General features: G+C 34.3%; 1 non-coding gene across 1 annotated transcript; it reads left to right on the forward strand.

Moving 5' to 3' along the window:
* The first annotated feature begins 16,755 nt into the window (after positions 1-16,755).
* Positions 16,756-16,862, forward strand: LOC139903243 (small nucleolar RNA R71). Its single transcript, XR_011778078.1, has one exon. It is a non-coding gene; the product is annotated as a small nucleolar RNA R71 (small nucleolar RNA).
* The last annotated feature ends 5,244 nt before the right edge of the window (positions 16,863-22,106 follow it).

A 22,106-nucleotide genomic window follows, 5' to 3' on the forward strand; every position in this document is an offset into this window, starting at 1 on the left:
GATTGAGAGAGTTTAGAGAAAAATATTTTCAAGTTTCTATGAAATAATGAAACCTATTGAATTCTATTTATAATAGATTTTTGAATTATTAAAGTGAATTATTAAAGTATGAATTATTAAAGTGAATTATTAAAGTATGAATTATTAAAGTGAATTATTAAAGTATGAATTATTAAAGTGAATTATTAAAGTATGAATTATTAAAGTGAATTATTAAAGTTAAAGTAAAGTAAAAATAAAGTAAAGGTAAAGTTTAAGTATAGTAAAAGTATAAAACTATGTACGTATAATACGAGTATAAATATATATAATATTAATTTAAATCGTTATATATATTTCATAAAATAAAATATAAATATCGTTATCTTTATCATTCTAGTTAAGTAATGAGTTGTCAAAAGTGGTTCTAGATATTTATAAAAGTTATATACATTTTAATAATAAAGTTTCTTTTAAACTGAAAACGTTTTTTGTACTTTTGAAACTAAATAGATCAATCGAGTCTTTATGAGATTCAATCTTCCACTATCCTTTGTCTAGTTCTCAATGATTGACAATTTGTTCTTATTTATAAATCACTTTACCATTTCTCGAATATTGTTAAAATGGAAAGATTTCTCAAATCAACGTGGGCCTTTCAACAGAGACTTGTAATCATAATTCAATATATCTGATAATTCAATCATTTGATCTTATCTTCTAATTCCATTGATAAACATTTTGAAACAGATACAATCATGTAAAGTATTTAATCTAATATTTTGTTTACGTTTCAAGTTATAATATATATACACATATACATATATAATCATATTCGTTTAATGGTTCGTGAATCGTTGGAACTTGGTCGAGGTTGAATGAATGTATGAACATAGTTTAAAATTCTTGAAATTTAACTTAACAAATATTGCTTATCGTGTCGGAACCATATAAAGATTAAAGTTTAAATTTGGTTGGAAATTTCCGGGTTGTCACAGTACCTACCCGTTAAAGAAATTTCGTCCCGAAATATGAGTGGAAAGGTCGTGAATGATAATAAGTATGTTTTCATGATGCATACGGGCTAAAAATTAGAGTATTATCATCAGCAAATAATTTGGATAAATAATCCATTTATATGAAGAGTACGAATGAAGCTAACATAGAAGAGTGAAATGAGTAAGTGTAAATTCATCTTATCATTTGACGTAGATATGATTGATTCCCAGATTTCAAGGGATTTGAAGAAAATCTTCTTAATAAGATTTGACTCTCCGGTAATCAAGGGAATTAGGATCCGCTTTAAATGCGATCTTCCATTTTAATTGTTCTGTCGAAGATTTTCTTATAAATTCACCTCCTTCGTTTCCTTACAACTCACACCTTCTGTTGATGCATTTTATGCAAGTCCCCTAGACAACCCACGTCCATTGCAGGTACAACAGTTTACAGGCCACCATGATTGCTCGTTATTATCCTATCCGTGTTTGTATGTGGTTACAGGAACTGCAGGAACGAGATTTAGATGTTTGACTATGTTAGACTTAGTCAGACGTACGAGTGAAGCCTCACTAGTACGGCTGACAGGCTCATACGCACGGTTGATGCTGAGCAAATTTACAATTACAACCTAAATGAGAAGACACGAGTGAGTGATCACCCGTACGGCTGATGAAGCCAACTCGTACGTGTGATGAATGAATCGTATGGGTGAGTCAACAGCAGGGGTATATAAAGTCTTATGTTCTTCATTTTAGGTTAAGCCTCTCATTTGTTACACACACTCAGATCTAGTGAGCTCCTCCGATTCTCTCTCAGTCCAAATCACCCAGGTGGTGAATAATAGCTCTAGGTGTTGATCTAATCACACTTGATTTAGTTGTGGTTTGACTAAATTAATCAAAAAAAAAAGCTTAACCTATTCACTAGAGGGTTTGATTCACTTATTCTGCCATTGTGTGAGTTAAATCTGTTGATTTCTAAGTTCCTAGTCATGTTTCATCACCTTCTATTATTTTCCCCTCAACTCGTATTTTAAAGTATTCATCAATATGCTCCATCCAGTTCTGATTCTCGATATACTTCTAACTTTCATATCGGTCATTCTTCTTTTTCATCTACCGCCGAAAGAATCTATTTACTTCTACTATACTCTTGGGTTTATAGTGTTTCTAGTTCTCCCGTGTCTTTATATTACTATATGCATCGATATATATGGTTTATAATTTCTGGTTTATCGTTGGGCTTTATATGTTCCCTTATATTTCAAAGTCTCTGCTTCTGTCTTCTATAATCATTATCATTCACAGTTAATGCTCTCTTTTATTTGCTGCAATTTATACCCCAATTTCTATTTTGGAGTTTTGTCCTTTCGTTTCTTCTTCTTGGGATTAAGCACCGCTTGTAATGGGCCAGAATTCACAGATATGAATTTCAGAATGAACATTGTTAATGTTCTAGGAAGTAAATTGTGATGGTACGATCTTGACTTGTCAAATTACTAGAATACCTTGGAAAAGGCCGAATCATCAAGAAATATTTTCTTTATATTTTAGAGGTTAAATAGAATACAAGAGTCGTATAACATGGCACATGATGATGTTATGATCTGTGAATCATCACGTTCCATTTAGAAACTCAACATGACTTACTGTAATATAATCACATTAATCAAGTGTCATTATATTATACTAATTCATGCTTCAGTTCCCAACACTACTTCAAAATATTCCTATTTTAAACTTGAATGTTTCAGAATTTAGAAACTAAAATAGTTTCTTTTATGATGTAATACATATAGCGCGAAGATGTAAATGATTTCAAATAAGAAAAATTAAGAAAATATCTTCAGAAATATGGAGGATATTTATAATGAAAGATATGATGATATTTTAGAATTTCTAATATCAGAGGATGATGAAGAATATTGTCCGCAGGGGTTTAGAGTCAGGAGCAAGGTATTCGTTAATGACTTCAGCAGGTACTGAATCATTTGGATCCTTTGAAGTCAGGTTCAGTCTTTGTAATTTGTCCACAGCCTCCTTCCTACTTTGCTCAATCTTTTTTCAAGTTCCAAAACTTCTCTTTTTCTGCGCTTTGCCAGCACACTTCATCATTATCATCCAGCCTTTACCGTTTAAAGTCGTTTATAGTTTTTGCTACTTCATCAGCATTTTTTCCATTTTCGGAGGACCAATTCATAGTTCGGAGTGTTTTTCAGAAACTTCACATTCAAATTAAGTCCAGAAGATAGACGTTATATATACACATATAACTGTTGGCGTAGACATGCTGCGAGATTTCAAAATGCTGATTGCTAATTCTCAATGATTCGTATGACAATACTCATTACAAGATGCGAATGAGTAAATGATGGGGTTTCAATGAATAATTATAATGACTTTTTGGAGAGGCTAAAGTCAAAGGGTAATGAAGTTGTTGGTACATCTGCTAATAATGGGGTGGAATGTAAAAGGTTCCCTGGTAATGATGGTGTATATCTCAAGGTTATAATAAGGTTAGTCTAACTGAAAAGTCAAAGTTGAATTGCTGGAGCTGTGACAAAACTGGCTACTTTGAATAAGAGTCGCAAAGTTATTTTTGCTAATAAATGCCAAAGAATCTGAAGCGGATACGTTGTTTAAACTTTTACTTTGGTTTCAAGAGTTTTTCGGGTACATAACTATGGGTAGCATGTGGTTGGATCATCATCTCGATTGCTCATCATTCGAAGTGTCTTCAGAAATATTCGAAGGGTTTGAACACAGATTGTAATCGTTAACATACATTTGATGTTCTAACACAGTTTTGAAGTCAAAATATACCTTGTGAAAGATGTAAGGATCTAAGAGTGATGATTTTGGTCATATCTCAAGTTGAATTTTGAGATTTCAAAATCAGAATATGTAATTAAATTTTAAATGAGTATGGTTGTTTTGATTTCTATAAAAGAATGTATATTGTTGTGAAAGTAGGGAGTATAATGGATGATTTGCTGAATCAGATTCGAAGAATGTAACATATTAATTGTGAATTTATATATCTCTCGGGTATTACCTACCCGTTAAAAAAATTTCACAATTAATATTTTGTACAAAAGAATTTTATTACAGTCTTTATGAAAATATATATATGTATATTTTCTTCAGATGTAACATAGATTTAATGAGTTAATGTTAAATTAAACTCATTTGATTTACGGTTGAAACTAGAATTGAATAATCCCTAAAGGCTTTAAAAAGTACATAACTTTTACGCAGCATTTCTTTAATGACATTGAAATTATGAATCAATACTTCGTTATTTGTTGATGTATGATGTTCGGTTCGTGGAATTCTTGTGAATTTCACAAAGTACGAATGATGTTATCTGAAAAGTTTCGGGTACATCGATGATGAAAGTGTAACATCAAATATATACTTGATTTATTATGAATTGGAATTTGTTGAATTGCAACAGAGATTGTAGTTAACGCTGGTTAAGTTGCGGCCGAAGGACGTACATTATTGCATATTTGTAATATGAATTAACCGAGTAGTTAAGATTCACACACAATAGCTTAGCACGGAAAGATTTATTTCAAAATATATATATATAATATACATATAATTTCTTCAGAGGGAATGAGTTAATTCTTCATAACTCGTTGATACAATATACACGTTATTGATTCGTAATGATGTCCACAGTGATTCTTGAACTGACGGAGTTTGTGATGTTATCGGTATTGTTGATTCGGATGTTGACTGTATTGACGATGCTGGTAACGCCGACGGTACGTTGATGCTGTTGGTAAAGCAAGTTTAGCTTGTTAATCACACACCATTTTTGTCAGGGTTTCTACTCTTCCTTCTATCATTTTGGTTCGCTTAACTGATTTATGGTTAGGGCTAGATTAGATAATCTCTAAGACTTTAGAGATTACATAATCGCCACGGAAATGTTTCTCCAATGAAGTTATGAATTAATACTTCGTCAGTTATTGTTGTTGGTACTCCTTGATATCTATGGTGCGAATGACGTTGATGCTCGTGGGACAGATTGTGAAGTTGAGGTTAACGACGCGGTTGTGGTTGAAGGTGGTAATGGTACTGTTGGCGTTGATGATGGTGTACTGGTTATGCTGCTGATGCTGCTGCTGGTGTTTGTAATCTCTGTACCATATTCTCCAAAGCCACTACCAGAACGCGAAGCTCGTTGACTTCTTCTATTACACCGGGGTGATTGTCGGTTCGGACGAGCGGATAAATAAAATCTAAAATTTGATGTAATATCTAATCGTGACGAGATACTCTGGAAATGAGCGAGAAAATGGTGTTTCGGACAGGTTCGCAGGTAAATGCTTCAGGTTCTTCGTCAAGAGGGCAATGTGGTGGATGGAAGGGATCACCTTCTTCTTGTCTCCAATGATTGAGGAGGCTACGAACCCATCCCCAATTCATCCAGAATTGGTGATGACTGATTGGTTCATCTATTCCGGTCACACTGCTTTCGAAGCTTGAATGGGATTCCATTTCGGAATCTGAGTGACTTGAACTGATGACGAATTCCATTTCGTACGATTGGATAAAGGATTTTTTTTTTTTTTTTTATGAAATGATTTTGGCTAACGGATGGTATTCTAATTACATAGAATATATATATATATATATATATATATATATATATATATATATATATATATATATATATATATATATATATATATATATATATATATATATATCAAAAGATTTCGTAGATTACGGAGGACTTTGCGGGATATGTCAGGCAAAGTTTAAAGTAACAGATACGATAAGATATGATTTAGCAGATATGCTAAGATATGAATTTTTGTCTATACACTATTCATGCAATCAATGCAGCAAGACGTGTCTTACCCTAAAAATGATAAGCAGGTAATTTCCTGAGGATGATAAGTAGTTAATTTTCGACACAAAATGATAAGCAAAACTTTTGACATGCAGATACGGTCGAAGTCCAGACTCACTAATGAATCCTATCGACTTATCAGTTAGACACACTAATGCAGGCCTGGTTCGCTAATGTAACATCCCGCCTTTTTCCATTTACTTTTCCGTTATACTAATTTAAACTCCGTTATATGTTTATAACATCTCCCGTTAATACGCGTTTTAAAATATTCCGTTTAGGTATTTTCCGCACCCGACTACAAACTCGAGGGACTAAAATTGACACGGGGCAAACTAGTTGACTAGGTCAACTAGTCCACCCCAATCACCACCATTCAACCGTCTCCCTCTCTCTCTCTTTCTCTCTAGCAAGAACACACACACATTTACCAATTTCATTCAATCATCATCTAAATTCGACCTAGGAGGCTTACAACAAAATAAATTACATATTCGTGATCCTCTCTTCATCCTCTTCATTTTGGTACCAACTTCATCTCGTTTGGGTAACATTTCTAAAACACTAGTTTTCTTTAAATTTGTGTTCTTGACTTAAAAGTATGTTAATTAGTGTCTATGGCTCATTGTGATGTCGTGTATGTAATTTGTATGCTCGATTTGTTGTTTTTGGTGTAACTAGTTCATTATGAAAATTACTTGCTAAATCCTTGATTTTGGATGATCAAATGTTATTATATTGTTAATGTGCATGTTTTAAAAGTGTTACTAGTATCATTAGCTTCATTTTGATGTATAGATTGATTAAAGAAACTTCATAAACGCGATTATTGATTTTGTGAACTTTTGGTTAGGGTTTGATAGCTTTAAAACGAACTTTTGATGCATTGAATGCTTGTTAATGTTATTGATAAGTGTTTAGTTGTATTACATGTTTCATTACCTTCAAAACGGCATATCATACATGTAAATTGGATTCCCGGAACTTGAAATGCATCTTGATGAACTTGAAACTTTGATTTTGGACGTTTAACGAACATTCGACGAGGTTATTGTTGTCTTAAATGATAAATTTGATTTAGTTAATGTATCTAGTTGTGTTCCTTGTCGAAAGAGCTTTCCGGTGATATAAAATACATGTTCTAATTGTTTGCGGATCATAAGTTATGATTATTTGAAGTTTGGGTCGTGCACTTGTGTAATTCAGCAAACAGGACCTGTAAGCCATTTGGGACGCCGTCCCACCCTCTTGGACGCCGTCCCACTCTTCATATCAGGACACCATCCTGATTTTGGGACGCCGTCCCACTCTTCATACTGGGACACCGTCCTGATTTTGGGACACCGTCCTGATACACTAAAACTGGCTGTTTGCTTTGGTCATTTGACATAAAAATGTTTGCTATGCTACGGACCTCCGATTAACATGAAACTTGGCCAACATGCTCATATATGATTATATAACTTAGAAAAATTGTCGGATACCCAACCCGACCCCGTTGACTTTTCCGTTGACTTTGACCCGACCAAGTTGACTTTTAATCAAACTTAACCAAATAATTGTGCAATCGTTCTAACATGTTTTTATACTTGTACCTTGCATGAAACATGACAATTTGATTCACATGCTATTATGATCGAGTCTTAACGAGCCATAGGACTAATTGAACATCTTTGACCTATCGTGTTTACCGTTATTGATACAACCTATTGTTTAGGTCAAGACTAGCATTGTTCTTTGCACACGTTTACTTGTTGAAGTACTTTACTACTCGTGCACTCAAGGTGAGATCATAGTCCCACTTTTACTCTTTTTGAACTTACATTTGGGATGAGAAAACATAAACATTTCTTTACTAAGTGAACACAAGTACAGGAAAACAAACATTCTACATACGAGTTTAGAACAAAATCCTCAATTCGATTATCATTAGTTACACTTGCCGGGTGTAAGCGAGAACTTATGTTGTATGGATCCATATGGGTTTGACAAACCCTCATTCAAACGGTTCACTACCGTTTACGAATGAAATATATTTTCGAGAAACGGTGTATGTTCTAGCACTAAGTGATGGGGTTCTATGGAAGGAATGTTAAGCATTGATAATTGGGTGCTTGTGAAACAAACTTTTGGAATGTATTACTATTATTTCATTGATGCAAATCTTGTGGTTCACTTGTACTTACTTACTTAAACCTATGATTTCACCAACGTTTTCGTTGACAGATTTCTATGTTTTTCTCAGGTCCTTGAACGATACATGATACATGCTTCCGCTCATTATTTTGATACTTGCATTGGATGACGAGTATATATGCATACATGGAGCGTCTTTTGGCTACTTTTAAATTGTGTCGCATAAGTTTCATTTGTACTTATAACTTTGTAACGTAACTTGTGGTGGAACTATTCTCGTAAACTTTGAACAATCTTTACATTTGAAATGAATGCGACATATCTTTTGGTCAAACGTTGTTTTAAAGACTTATGACCACGTAACGGGACCTAAGTAGACGGCGCCGTCAATGACTATTTTGTCGGGTCGCTACAGATGGTATCAGAGCGTTGGTTGTAGGGATTTAGAGTTCATTGGTGTCGACCCCGAGTCATAGGTTACATTGGTGAGTCTAGACTACAACCGGCATATAGACTTGAAGTAGGAATTACTTGACTACTTGTGCATTTATACTCGAACGCTTCTACTCATATCTACTCTTAGTTCATCTTAATCTCATGTTGTTTAATTTGATTGACACGCCACCTTGACTATATGAAATGATGTCGAATGCACATATGAATCAGGGTAATATAATTTCCGGGATTATATTACGGTGACTCATATGAACGTTCCGACATTATGACATAAATAATTTAAGGCGAGTCGAGGAAAAACTTCTCTTTATCTTTATTCTATATCACGGTTAGTATTATTGAGAATACTAATCAATGATATTCTTGTGTCTTGAAGGAACAATGGCTCATCGTCGTGTACGCCGCAATGAAACTCCCGAACAAGCTCTCGAACAGATGATAGCTACCGCCGTAGATGCGGCCATGGCCGGTCACTCATCCAACAACAATAATAATAACAACCACAACAACAACAACAACAACAATGGAGCCGGTAACTCAAACGAAGGATGCTCCTATAAAGCTTTCATGGGGTGCAAACCTCACACTTTTGATGGAACCGGGGGACCGGTCGTGCTCACCCGATGGTTTGAGCAAACGGAAGCCGTCTTTAGCATAAGCGGTTGTCGGGACCAAGACAAGGTCAAATACTCCACTCACACCTTCGCCGGTGTCGCTCTTACATGGTGGAATACTTATGTACAATCGGTGGGTACCGATGAAGCTCACGCTCTCTCTTGGGCCGACTTGAGGGAAAAGATGATTGTCGAATATTTCCCTCGTGAAGAAACCCGAAGGCTCGAACAAGAGCTAAGAACTTTAAAGGCGATCGGAAATGATCTCAAGGCTTATAATCAACGATTTTCCGAACTAGCCTTGATGTGCCCAAATCTTGTGAACCCCGAAGCTTTAAGGGTTGAACTTTACATGGATGGTCTTCCAAAGAGCATCAAACACGGAGTAATGTCATCCAAACCCCCTAATCATCAAGAAGCTTTGAACATGGCCCGCAAATTGATAGAGACAGTGGACGAAATCGTAGTACCGGCACCTAAAGCCGAGGACAAGTCGGGTAACAACAAAAGAAAATGGGAAGCTCCCCAATCAAGCAACAACAACTTTGCCAAGAAATCTTTCACCTCCGACGGCAAGAAGGGTTATGCCGGAATTCTACCTCTTTGCAACAAATGCAACAAACATCACTTTGGCGAATGTAGTAAGCTAATTTGCCATCGGTGCCAAGGAATTGGTCATAAGGCCAACGATTGTAAAAGTGCCACTCCCGTCGCTCGAAAGTGGCCCAATGCACCAAAGACAGGCACTTGTTACGAATGTGGCCAAATGGGCCATTATAGAAATGCATGCCCGAAGAGGAAAGATAACCCCAATACGCGCGGCCGAGCTTTCAACATCAACACCAAGGAAGCCCGGGATGACACTGAACTAGTCACGGGTACATTTCTTCTCAACAATTCTTATGTCTCTTGCTTATTCGATTCGGGTGCCGATAAATGCTTTGTATCCAAGACTTTGACTCATTCTTTTAGCACTCCACCTCTTCCATTAGATACCACTTATACCATTGAAGTGGCTAACGGGAAACTATTAAGTGCCGACACATATTACCGGGGGTGTACGTTAAACATTTTGGGTAAGGAATTTGAAATTGACTTGATACCCATGGAACTAGGAAGCTTTGATGTAATAATCGGTATGAATTGGTTAGTCAAAACGAAATCTCACATCCTTTGTGATCTTAATGCAATCCGAATTCCTATCGAGAATGGTGAACCTTTGATTGTTTATGGCTATAAGAGTTGCACCAGACTCAACCTCGTTTCGTGCCTTAAAGTTAGAAAACTACTCCGTAAGGGTTGTTTTGCGATCCTTGCCCACGTTAAGAAAGTCGAGTCCGATGAGAAGCATATCGATGATGTGCCAATTGTTAGTGACTTTTCCGATGTATTTCCCGACGAACTGCCGGGTCTTCCACCTCATCGACCGGTTGAATTCCAAATCGATCTTATTCCGGGAGCCGCACCCGTAGCACGTGCACCGTATAGACTTGCTCCATCCGAAATGCAAGAATTGCAAAGTTAAATCCAAGAACTACTTGACCGTGGTTTTATCCAACCTAGCCATTCACCTTGGGGCGCTCCGATTTTGTTTGTTAAAAAGAAAGACGGATCCCTACGAATGTGCATTAATAATCGTGAACTAAATAAATTGACGGTTAAGAACCGATATCCTCTTCCTCGCATCGATGACCTCTTTGATCAACTACAAGGGTGATGATGTAGCGTGAGGGTACGAAATAGTATTATTTTTACTAGGAAATACTACAAAATATGACACAAGTTTTATTAATTTACGGATGGGATATACCTAAACCTTGCTACAACACTATAGGCAGTGTACCTAATCGTAGAGTAGTGTAGTTTTTAGTAAGTCCGGTTCGTTCCACAGGGAGCTAGTGATTACGTACTATATTTTTATAAAACTATATTTATATAAATATATATATATATATATATATATATATATATATATATATATATATAAATATATATATATATATATAAGTAGTAATATTATTATAAAAGGGGGGTTTTTACCGTTTAATGACCGGTTTGTCGATTTTATATTTTTAAGCGTAAAGATAAATGACAATAATTAAAGTGCGTAAAATAAATAAATGACGATAAATAAAATAACAATAAATAAAATTGCGATAGAATATGAAATAAAAGGATTATGCTTATTTAAACTTCTGTAATCATGATGTTTGACGTTTTGATTTTAATTAGTTGTTACTCGGGTTAATTGTCCTTTGTCATGGTTTATTTGATACCTATCTGGTTTTTATCCATAATAGTCCATCGGTCATAAATATAAAGTGCGAGTGTCCTCGTCAAATTACCCTTATACCCGAAGTCAAATATTCCAACTAATTAAGGATTTAAACTGTGACGCAGTTATCACTTCTGTCAACAATTACACCAGTTATCACTGTATGTAATCTACCCCTGTTTTGATTAGATATGAATATTAATTTACCCACTTGATCAGTTTGAATAATCAATTACCCAACCCGAATAATTAATTAAATGATTATAATAGATTCCATATGAACGTCACTAAATAGGACAACCATAATCATTATTAATTATTAGGATAATTAATTTGAAGATAGGTTCGATAGACTCCAATGAGTTGTCACTCAATTAGACAATACCCCCCATCTATTAATAGTCAATAGTCCAATTTCCACAAGTGTCGGTCTTTTGCCCAAACCTTAATTATGGTACAAAGCCCAATTACCCAATTTTAGTAATTAGCCCAACATCATGATTACTTCGTTTTAAATAAGCATAATAATAACTTAGCTACGAGACATTAATATAAAAAGGTTGAACATAACTTACAATGATTAAAAATAGCGTAGCGTTACACGGACAGAATTTCGACTTACACACTCAAACGATCTCTATCATAAATCTTATTATTATCATAATTTAAAATTAAAATTAAGATTATTGTTATATCTTATTACATTAACATTATGATAGAGATTTTTAGATATTGATATTGATAATAGATTTTTAGGATAGAAAAAGGGATGCTTTTAAAATGATCGATAATCATCGCCTTTTATAGGCAAAATATGAAATTAAATTTTCATTTACGACCCCTGAACTATGCTAAATTAACAACTTTTTATTATTTAATATTATTCTTATTATGAATTATTTAAATATTATATTTTATTCTTGTGCATAGTTGACTCGTAATTTTTACACCGTTGCGTCGAGCGTTGAGAGTTGACTCATGTCCCGGTTTCGGATTTTCGAACGTCCTTGCGTACAATTTAATATCTTGTACTTTGCGTTTTGTAACTTGTACTCTTGTCATTTTTAGACGTTCTTCATCAATAATTTGAACCTTTTTAATTGTATCTTGTACTTTTGAGCTTTTTGGACCTTTTTGTCTTCAATTTGTCGAATCTGCCTTTTGTCTTCGCACTTATTTAATATAAACGAATATCACTTGAAAATGGAACAATTGCAACTAAAATCTTGTCTTTCTTGGGGGATAATGCTATGAAATATATGTTCCTTTTTAGCCTTATCAATATCCCCACACTTGAGCGTTGCTTGTCCTCAAGCAATATAGTCTTGAAATACTAGAATCACTTCTTTATTCTTCACACTTTGTACATCAGTGATTTTGATATGGCGGTATAAACAATGGTAGTAACGATATGGTTTACAGTCCCACATGACTATAAAAATTTAGATCCATTAAGGAAATTGGATCTTTATGAAAACATTTGATCTTTTGAAAATTCATTCTAGCTTTTACTCTAGATAAGTTTTCTGATTTGATCCATCATCGGTGTTGCAAAATATATTTGTGGATCAATATTTTGGCTAAAACTTTTAGGTTCGTGTAATCCACTGCTATCCCGGTATCGGAAAGCACACATCCAGTTTACTTGTTCCGTATATTACCTTTCGGCAAACTACCGTCCGGTTGTAAAGGAAAGCGATGAACAAGAAACTGTTAAGGCAATGTCCCGTGACATGCAGATGATTATGGTCTTATTAACGTGTCGGATGCTAGAACTATCCTTGGTAGGAGCGATAGTAAATATCATCCTATAATTTTTCGGTCTGGCACAAGGTCCTGTCTCCGACCATGCTATGCAACCACCGTTCTTACGGTTGACACCCGATTTGGTTCAGGTGACCTAATGAATTCTGATGAATTCTCAGGATTTTACGTTCAATGGTAATGAACGCATTGAAAATGGGTTTTCAGAAAACAAATCGGTTTGTATTTTTGATCAAAATATTTTCTCGTTCAAGCTCGAGTTTAGATATCATTGAATTCCATGAGTTTGAATTCTCAATCTTTAAGGTCAATCTCTAGGATTGAGTATTATCAGTCTTAAAAGCTGATTTTTGATCTTTAAGGAGATTATCCTTTCTGGGGATCTGATTCATTAGTCTTATCAAGCTAATTTGCACGGTGCCTCCCCATTGTACGAGATAAATCCTTCTCATGGTTAGGATAAATCTGACCACTTGGCGACCCTGTTTGATGCTGAGGTCCGTGGATTTCTTGCTGATTTTAGTGATGACTTTTCTAGATTTTTCGTCAACCTACAGCTGGTCTGGACGACAACTTCATGACCTAAATCAAGAAGCGCGTTTCTTTTTCGGAAGACTTTACTTCCTTTTAATGATGGAATTGATTCATCGTGTAGATCCATCTTTCTTTCAAATGTATTACAGTAAATCGGGTAAAACTGATTAGTATCGTCCAAAGCAAAAGTACCTGCAATAATCTTGTACAAAAATATGTGATAGATAGTTTTTAATTGAATAACTAGGTACATTCTCCCCACACTTAGTTTCTTTCTTTGCCTTTTTATTCTCTTTTATTCCATTTTAAATGAATTCAAGCGTTTTAGAGTGTTTCTCAATTTATGTCCTTTCCGAGGTAACGATAATTTCGGCATTAACACCTAGTTTTATCGTTCATAAATATGTATAAACATCATTTTGACTTCATTTAATTGAAAATTTTTTAAATTTTCACAAAATTTGGCAAATAAACCAAGTATAAACCTGAGAGAATTTATAACCCTTCCCCACACTTAAGATCATGCAATGTCCTCATTTGCATGAAATCAGACTATAATTATAAATTCATGAGGGTGATTAGTGTAGAAAAGTGATTAAAAATACCCAGTTTGTAAGCATATTATTTTACATCACATTTGATATTTTGCGACTTGTCATCAAAATTAGTAGCTTTTTATTGAACTTAATGACAGTCTTTGAAAGTGCGCTGTTTTACCCTGTTGTGTACATAACATAAAATACAAACATATATACATATTTTTGAAGTTTGGTATATAACCCCTACGTTCAAAAATTAATATAATATTTTTTTTTTTTTTTTTGCATACTTTAGATCAATAAAATTAAATGATAACAAAATTTATCGCCCCGCCCTCGGGTAAAGCAATTTCGGCTCAACGACCTAGTCTTTAACTCACGACGAATTTTAGAAATCATTTTTTTTCAACTTAATGAAATAAAGTAAATTTTTGTTTTTAAATTCACACAAAACTTAAAAAGAAAACATATTAATTTCATATAAAACCTAAAAAACAAAAAAATTCAGAATGGGGGGAGAAAACTAGTTCTTTAGTGTCTGCTAGTGGAAAAGACCAATCGGATTCCATTCTCGGAACTACACGAGAACAGAACAACTAACTCCAAACAGCATTTTCTTTTTAGAATATTTGAATCTCCTCACACTTAGGTAGATGTGGTGTCGAAATTGTGATTAACTTCATCGTCAATTTCTCTTGGACCATAATCAACTTGCATATCTGTGACTTTTGCTTTAAGCCAGTGACCAGCTTTTTCCGTAATATCCACAAATTCAACTAGCTTCGCCTTTTCTTTAGGCGACAGATTGGATACTAGCCGGTTACATAACTTAAAGTTCCCCTTACTTCTAGCATCGATAGCCCGTTTAAAAAGTTTCTTCATTGAACTGTTAATAACGGGGTCATTTAATTTCGTATCAACAACGGGGTTCTTTATTATCAAGTCATCATTAGGTGTTACTTCATTTTCCCCACACTTAGGCGTTTCATTATTGCTAAGTATTACCGTTGGAGTTGGTAAAACAACATGGTTCTTACCAATCGTTTTTGCTGGTTCAACGGTTTTGGTTGGTGGAGATTTAGACTTTCGAATCATAAAGGTGATCGATTTGTCACCACTTTTAAGTGTCATTCTTCCATTTCCTACATCAAATAACGCCTTGGTGGACGCTAAGAATGGTCGACCTAAAATTAGAGGAACGTTTGAGTCCTCTTCTATGTCAATGACAATGAATTCGACTAGAAAGGTTAAATTACCTACTTGAACCGGTAGGTTGTCAGCAATTCCAACTGGGTGCTTAATGGTTTGATCAAGGAGTCGAACACTCATATCCGTTTGAGTTAACTCACCTACACCTAATCTCTTATATAATGAAAGAGGCATAACACTCACACTTGAACCTAAATCTGCTAGTGCATCATACATGACACAGTCACTAAGTAGACAAGGAACAATAAATTTACCCGGATCACCTACCCTAGGTGGAGGATTTGGTGGAACTGTCTTCACCGGGTTTACTTCTACTGTTTTTTTTTCTTGCACTTTTTTATTCTTCTTCTTCTTCTTTCTAGAGGTATCACAAATTTTATTACCTATTACTTGCTCATACTCAACTCCTTTTCTTGGAAACGGGATGGGTGGTCTGTATGGTGCCACCACTGGCTTTACATACTCGGGTGGTGGTGGTGGTGGTGTAACTTCTTCATTGTTACTCACATCTAAAATCTTCTCATCTTCTGGTGCTGGTTTTTCAGAATTTGTTGAAACCATATTTACATTTTCATTCCGAGGATTTACTTCAGTATTACTCGGTAGCTTTCCTTGTTCCCTCTCACTCATCATGCTAGCAAGAGTACCTACGTGTTTTTCTAGATTCAAAATGGTAGCTTGTTGAGTTCTTAATGACTGATCAAACCTCTCATTCGTTTGAGTTTGAGTTTCAATAAATTGTGTTTGAGATTCAACTAGCTTAAATACCACTTCTTCCATATTTGACTTCTTCTCGTCGGTTTGTTGTGGTGGTTTATACAAGCCAGGTCTTTGTTGATTGAAAGTGTTGTTTTGAGTTGGTTGGTTATTCGGACCTTGTTGGTTATACCAGTTATTTTCGGGTCCTTTTGGATTGTAAAGAATGTTTTGATTTCGATTGAAGTTTAGCTTTGGCGGTTGATAATTATTTTGATAATTATTTCCCGGCCTTTGGTTCATATAGAAAACATTCTCTCGTTGTTCCATGGTTGGTTCAATGTGACAATCTTTCAATTAGTGTGGTCCACCGCATAGCTCACAACTGATTCGTATTGCGTGAATATCTTTATTCATCTTTTCCATTCGTCTTTCGAAAGCATCTATTTTTGCGGAAACGGAATCAAAGTCATGGCTAGAATCAGCTATAGCCGCTTTAGATGATCGAAAGATATCTTTTTCTTGGTGCCACTCATGTGAGTGGGATGCTGTGTTATCAATAATTTTGTAAGCTTCAGTTGCGGTTTTCTTCATAATGGAACCACCAGCTGTTATGTCGATGTCTTTTCGTGTAGCAACATTGACAGCTTGGTAAAATATTTGTACTATTTGATAAGTGTCTAAACCATGTTGAGGACATCCTCTCAACATCCTTCCGAATCTTGTCCATGCCTCATATAATGTTTCATTTGGCTTTTGCGCGAACGTAACAATTTCTCCTTGAAGTCTTACGGCTTTAGATGCTGGAAAGAATTGTTTAAGAAATTTTTCAACTAAATCATCCCATGTGTCAATCGCCCCTTCAGGTAACGATTCTAACCAATCTTTGGCTTCTCCCTTTAAAGTCCAGGGAAACAACATGAGATGGATCTGTTCATCCTCAACTTCTCGGATTTTGAATAGTGTACAGATCCTATTAAACGTACGAAGATGTTCGTTTGGATCTTCCTTCGGCGCACCACTATATTGGCACTGATTAGTTACCATGTGTAGAATTTGTCCTTTAATTTCATAATCTGGAGCATTAACTTCTGGTTTAATAATGGCGTGACCTTGGCCAGTGCGCTTAGCCCTCATTCGATCTTCCATACTTAGAGGTTCTAGATTTTCCATGATTGGATTTGTTGTATCCGAATCACTTGAGGATTCTGATTTAACGGTTTGGGGTTCAGGATCTTGGAATTGTCCTTGAATATCTTCCGGGTTCTTAGTTGTGAAATCGGGTTCAAAAGATGGATTATCGGAAATATGAGTTGGAGTACTTGGATTATAATATTATGTAATTTATATTTATAATCATTGTAAGATTTTTAGATAATTTATTGTTATATCTTATTACATTAACATTATGATAGAGATTTTTAGATATTGATATTGATAATAGATTTTTTGTAATTTGTAATTATTGATACGTTTAATACTTTTGTTAATATTGTAATCATTTTTATAATTATCTAACTTTTATTCTTAGATTTTAATAATTTTTGAATGTGGGGTAATATACCAAACTTCAAAAATATGTATATATGTTTGCAGTTTATCTTATGTACACAACAGGGTAAAACAACGCATTTTCAAAGACTGGCATTAAGTTCAGCAAAAGCAACTAATTTTGACGACAAGATGCAAAATATATGTGAAATAACAACAAGACGGAATGAACAAATGATGTGCACCATTTATCATTCAGCAAACAAACGCCAATATATTTGGAAACTTTGGTAAAATTTAATCATTTTCACACTAATCACCCTCAATAATTTAAATTGTTACTGATTTCTTGCAAATGAGGGCATTGCAAGATCTTAAGTGTGGGAAGGGGTTAAATTCTTTCGGATTTTAAAATTTTTATCTTAAACACTTGGTTACCATTAAAAAAACTAGTAAAGCAGTAGTTGTATTAGAATCTAGTGCTCTCTGATAATAAAGAACAGCCCTAGTCTTATATACTAACTACCCAATTCTAGTAAAATTTTTTAAAAAAAAAAAAAAAATTCAATTAAATAAACTCAAAATCATGTTATACATATTTATGAACGATAAAACTAGGTTTTAACACCGAAATTATTGTTACCTCGGAAAGGACATAAATTGAGAAACAAACTAAAATGTTAAAATTCATTTAAAATGGAATAGAGGACGATAAAAAGGAAAATAAAAGCCAAGTGTGGGAAAATTTACCAAGTTATCTTATACATATGTCACATATATCTGTAACAAATAACTGAAAATACTTTTGCTTTGGACTAAACTAAACTGTTTTACCCGATGAAAGAAAAAAAGAGATGGATCTACACGATGAATCAATTCCATCATTAAAAGGAAGTAAAGTCTTCCGAAAAAGACACGCGCTTCTTGATTTAGGTCATGAAGTTGTCGTCCAGACCAGCTGTAGGTTGACGAAAAATCTAGAAAAGTCATCACTAAAATCAGCAGGAAATCCACGGACCTCAGCATTAAACAGGGTCGCCGAGTGGTCAGATTTATCCTAACCATGAAAAGGATTTATCTCGTACAATGGGGGGGCACCGTGCAAATTAGCTTGATAAGACTAATGAATCAGATCCCCAGAAAGGATAATCTCCTTAAAGATTAAAAATCAGCTTTTAAGACTGATATCACTCAATCCTAGAGATTGACCTTAAAGATTGAGAATTCAAACTCATGGAATTCAATGATATCTAAACTCGAGCTTGAACGAGAAAATATTTTGATCAAAATTATAAACCGATTTGTTTTCTAAAAACCCTATTTTTAATGCGTTCATTACCATTGAACGTAAAATCCTAGGAATTCACCTGGAATTCATTAGGTCACCTGAACTAAATCGGGTGTCAACAGTAAGAACGGTGGTTGCATAGTGGTCAAAGACAGGACCTTGTGCCATACCGAAAAATTATAAGGGTGAGCTTTACTATTGCTCCTACCAAGGATAGTAATTGCGTCCGACACGTTATAGACCATAATCAAAAGCATGTCACGGGACATTGCCTTAACAGTTGCTTGTTCAACGCTTTCCTTTACAACCGGACGGTAGTTTACCGAATGGTAATATACGGGACAAGTAAACTGGACGTGTTGCTTTCCAAATACAAGGTTAGCAAGTGGGTGACACAAAACCGCAAGTTTGAGCTAAAATTTTCAAATCTGAAACCCACCAAACCCACAAAAATATTTTGCAAACACCGGTAAAGGGTTATTCCGGAAAACTTATCTAGGGTAAAAACTAGATTTCAAAAGATCAAATGTTTTCATAAAGATCCAATTTCCTTAATGGATCTAAATTTTTATAGTCATGTGGGACTGTAAACCATATCGTTACTACCATTGTTTATACCACCGTATAGAAATCACTGATGTACAAAGTGTGAAGAATAAAGAAGTGATTCTTGTATTTCAAGACAATATTGCTTGAGGACAAGCAACGCTCAAGTGTGGGAATATTTGATAATGCTAAAAACGAACATATATTTCATAGCATTATTCCTCAAGAAAGACAAGCTTTTAGTTGCAATTGTTCTATTTACAAGTGATATTCGTTTAAATAATAAAAGGTGAAGACAAAAGACAGATTCGACGAATTGAAGACGCAAACAACCAAAAATCTCAAAAGTACAAAAGACAATCAAAAAGGTTCCAATTATTGATAAGAAACGTCTCGAAATTACAAGAGTACAAGATTCAAAACGCAAAGTACAAAATATAAAATTGTACGCAAGGACGTTCGAAAATCCGGAACCGGGACCAGAGTCAACTCGTAACGCTCGACGCAACGGACTAAAAATTACAAGTTAACTAGGTATATAAATATAATATAATATATAATTAATTATATTAATTATATATATATTATATTTATAAATAAAAACCGTCGGCAGAGAAAGACTCCAAGATATGAGCTGGAATTTCAAACTCCGCGACTTGCGGAGTTTGAAGGCAAAATTCACCGCGAGTCGCGGAGCCCCAAAATTGAAAACTGCCTATAAAGCCAACCGAATTCTGATCAAAATCATCATCTTTTTCTTCCTCATTCATACGTAAAATTTATATTTATATTTATAATTTATATTTTAATTTTAATTATAATTCTAATAATAAGGGTATGTTAGCGAATATTGTAAGGGTGTAAGTCGAAATTCTGTCCGTGTAACGCTACGCTATTTTTAATCATTGTAAGTTATGTTCAACCTTTTTACATTAATGTCTCGTAGCTAAGTTATTATTATGCTTATTTAAAACGAAGTAATCATGATGTTGGGCTAATTACTAAAATTGGGTAATTGGGCTTTGTACCATAATTGGGGTTTGGACAAAAGAACGACACTTGTGGAAATTAGACTATGGGCTATTAATGGGCTTTATATTTGTTTAACTAAATGATAGTTTGTTAATGTTAATATAAAGATTTACAATTGGGCGTCCCTATAAATTACCATATACACTCGATCGGACACGATGGGCGGGGTATTTATATGTACGAATAATCGTTCATTTAACCGGACACGGGAATGGATTAATAGCCACTAGAATAATTAAAACAGGGGTGAAATTACATTCAAGGGTAATTGGTGTAATTGTTAACAAAGTAGTAAAACCTTGGTTTACACGCAGTCGATAACCTGGTGTATTCATTAAACAAAGTATTAAAACCTTGTTACAATTCGAATCCCCAATTAGTTGGAATATTTAACTTCGGGTATAAGAATAATTTGATGAGGACACTCGCACTTTATATTTATGACTGATGGACTGTTATGGACAAAAACCAGACGGACATATTAAATAATCCAGGACAAAGGACAATTAACCCATGGGCATAAAACTAAAATCAACACGTCAAACATCATGATTACGGAAGTTTAAATAAGCATAATTCTTTTATTTCATATTTAATTTCCTTTATTTTATATTTAATTGCACTTCTAATTATCGCACTTTTATTTATTGTTATTTAATCGCACTTTTAATTATCGTACTTTTTAATTATCGTAAGTTTATTTTATCGCACTTTTATTATTCGCAATTTCATTATCGTTATTTACTTTACGCTTTAATTTAAGTCTTGTATTTATTTTATATTTTACATTAGGTTTTAACTGCGACTAAAGTCTTAAAATCGACAAACCGGTCATTAAACGGTAAAAACCCCCCTTTATAATAATAATATTACTTATATATATATTTGTATTTTTAATAAAAGTAAACTAATATAGCGTTGAGCTTTGTTTAAAGATTTCCCTGTGGAACGAACCGGACTTACTAAAAACTACACTACTGTACGATTAGGTACACTGCCTATAAGTGTTGTAGCAAGGTTTAAGTATATCCATTCTATAAATAAATAAATATCTTGTGTAAAATTGTATCTTATTTAATAGTATTTCCTGCTAAAATTAATAACTATTTTATATACACCTCGCATAACATCAAGAATTTTTGGCGCCGCTACCGGGGATCGAACCCGGGTCACCCGCGTGACAGGCGGGAATACTTACCATTGTCATTATCAAATATATTTAAGAGTGTCCCCGGCAGCGGCGCCAAAAATACTTGATGTTATGCGAGGTGTATATAAAATAGTTATTAATTTTAGCAGGAAATACTATTAAATACGATACAATTTTACACAAGATATTTATTTATTTATAGAATGGATATACTTAAACCTTGCTACAACACTTATAGGCAGTGTACCTAATCGTACAGTAGTGTAGTTTTTAGTAAGTCCGGTTCGTTCCACAGGGAAATCTTTAAACAAAGCTCAACGCTATATTAGTTTACTTTTATTAAAAATACAAATATATATATAAGTAATATTATTATTATAAAGGGGGGTTTTTACCGTTTAATGACCGGTTTGTCGATTTTAAGACTTTAGTCGCAGTTAAAACCTAATGTAAAATATAAAATAAATACAAGACTTAAATTAAAGCGTAAAGTAAATAACGATAATGAAATTGCGAATAATAAAAG

This window comes from Rutidosis leptorrhynchoides, chromosome 3 (genome assembly GCF_046630445.1).
Source record: "Rutidosis leptorrhynchoides isolate AG116_Rl617_1_P2 chromosome 3, CSIRO_AGI_Rlap_v1, whole genome shotgun sequence".
NCBI lineage: Eukaryota > Viridiplantae > Streptophyta > Magnoliopsida > Asterales > Asteraceae > Rutidosis > Rutidosis leptorrhynchoides.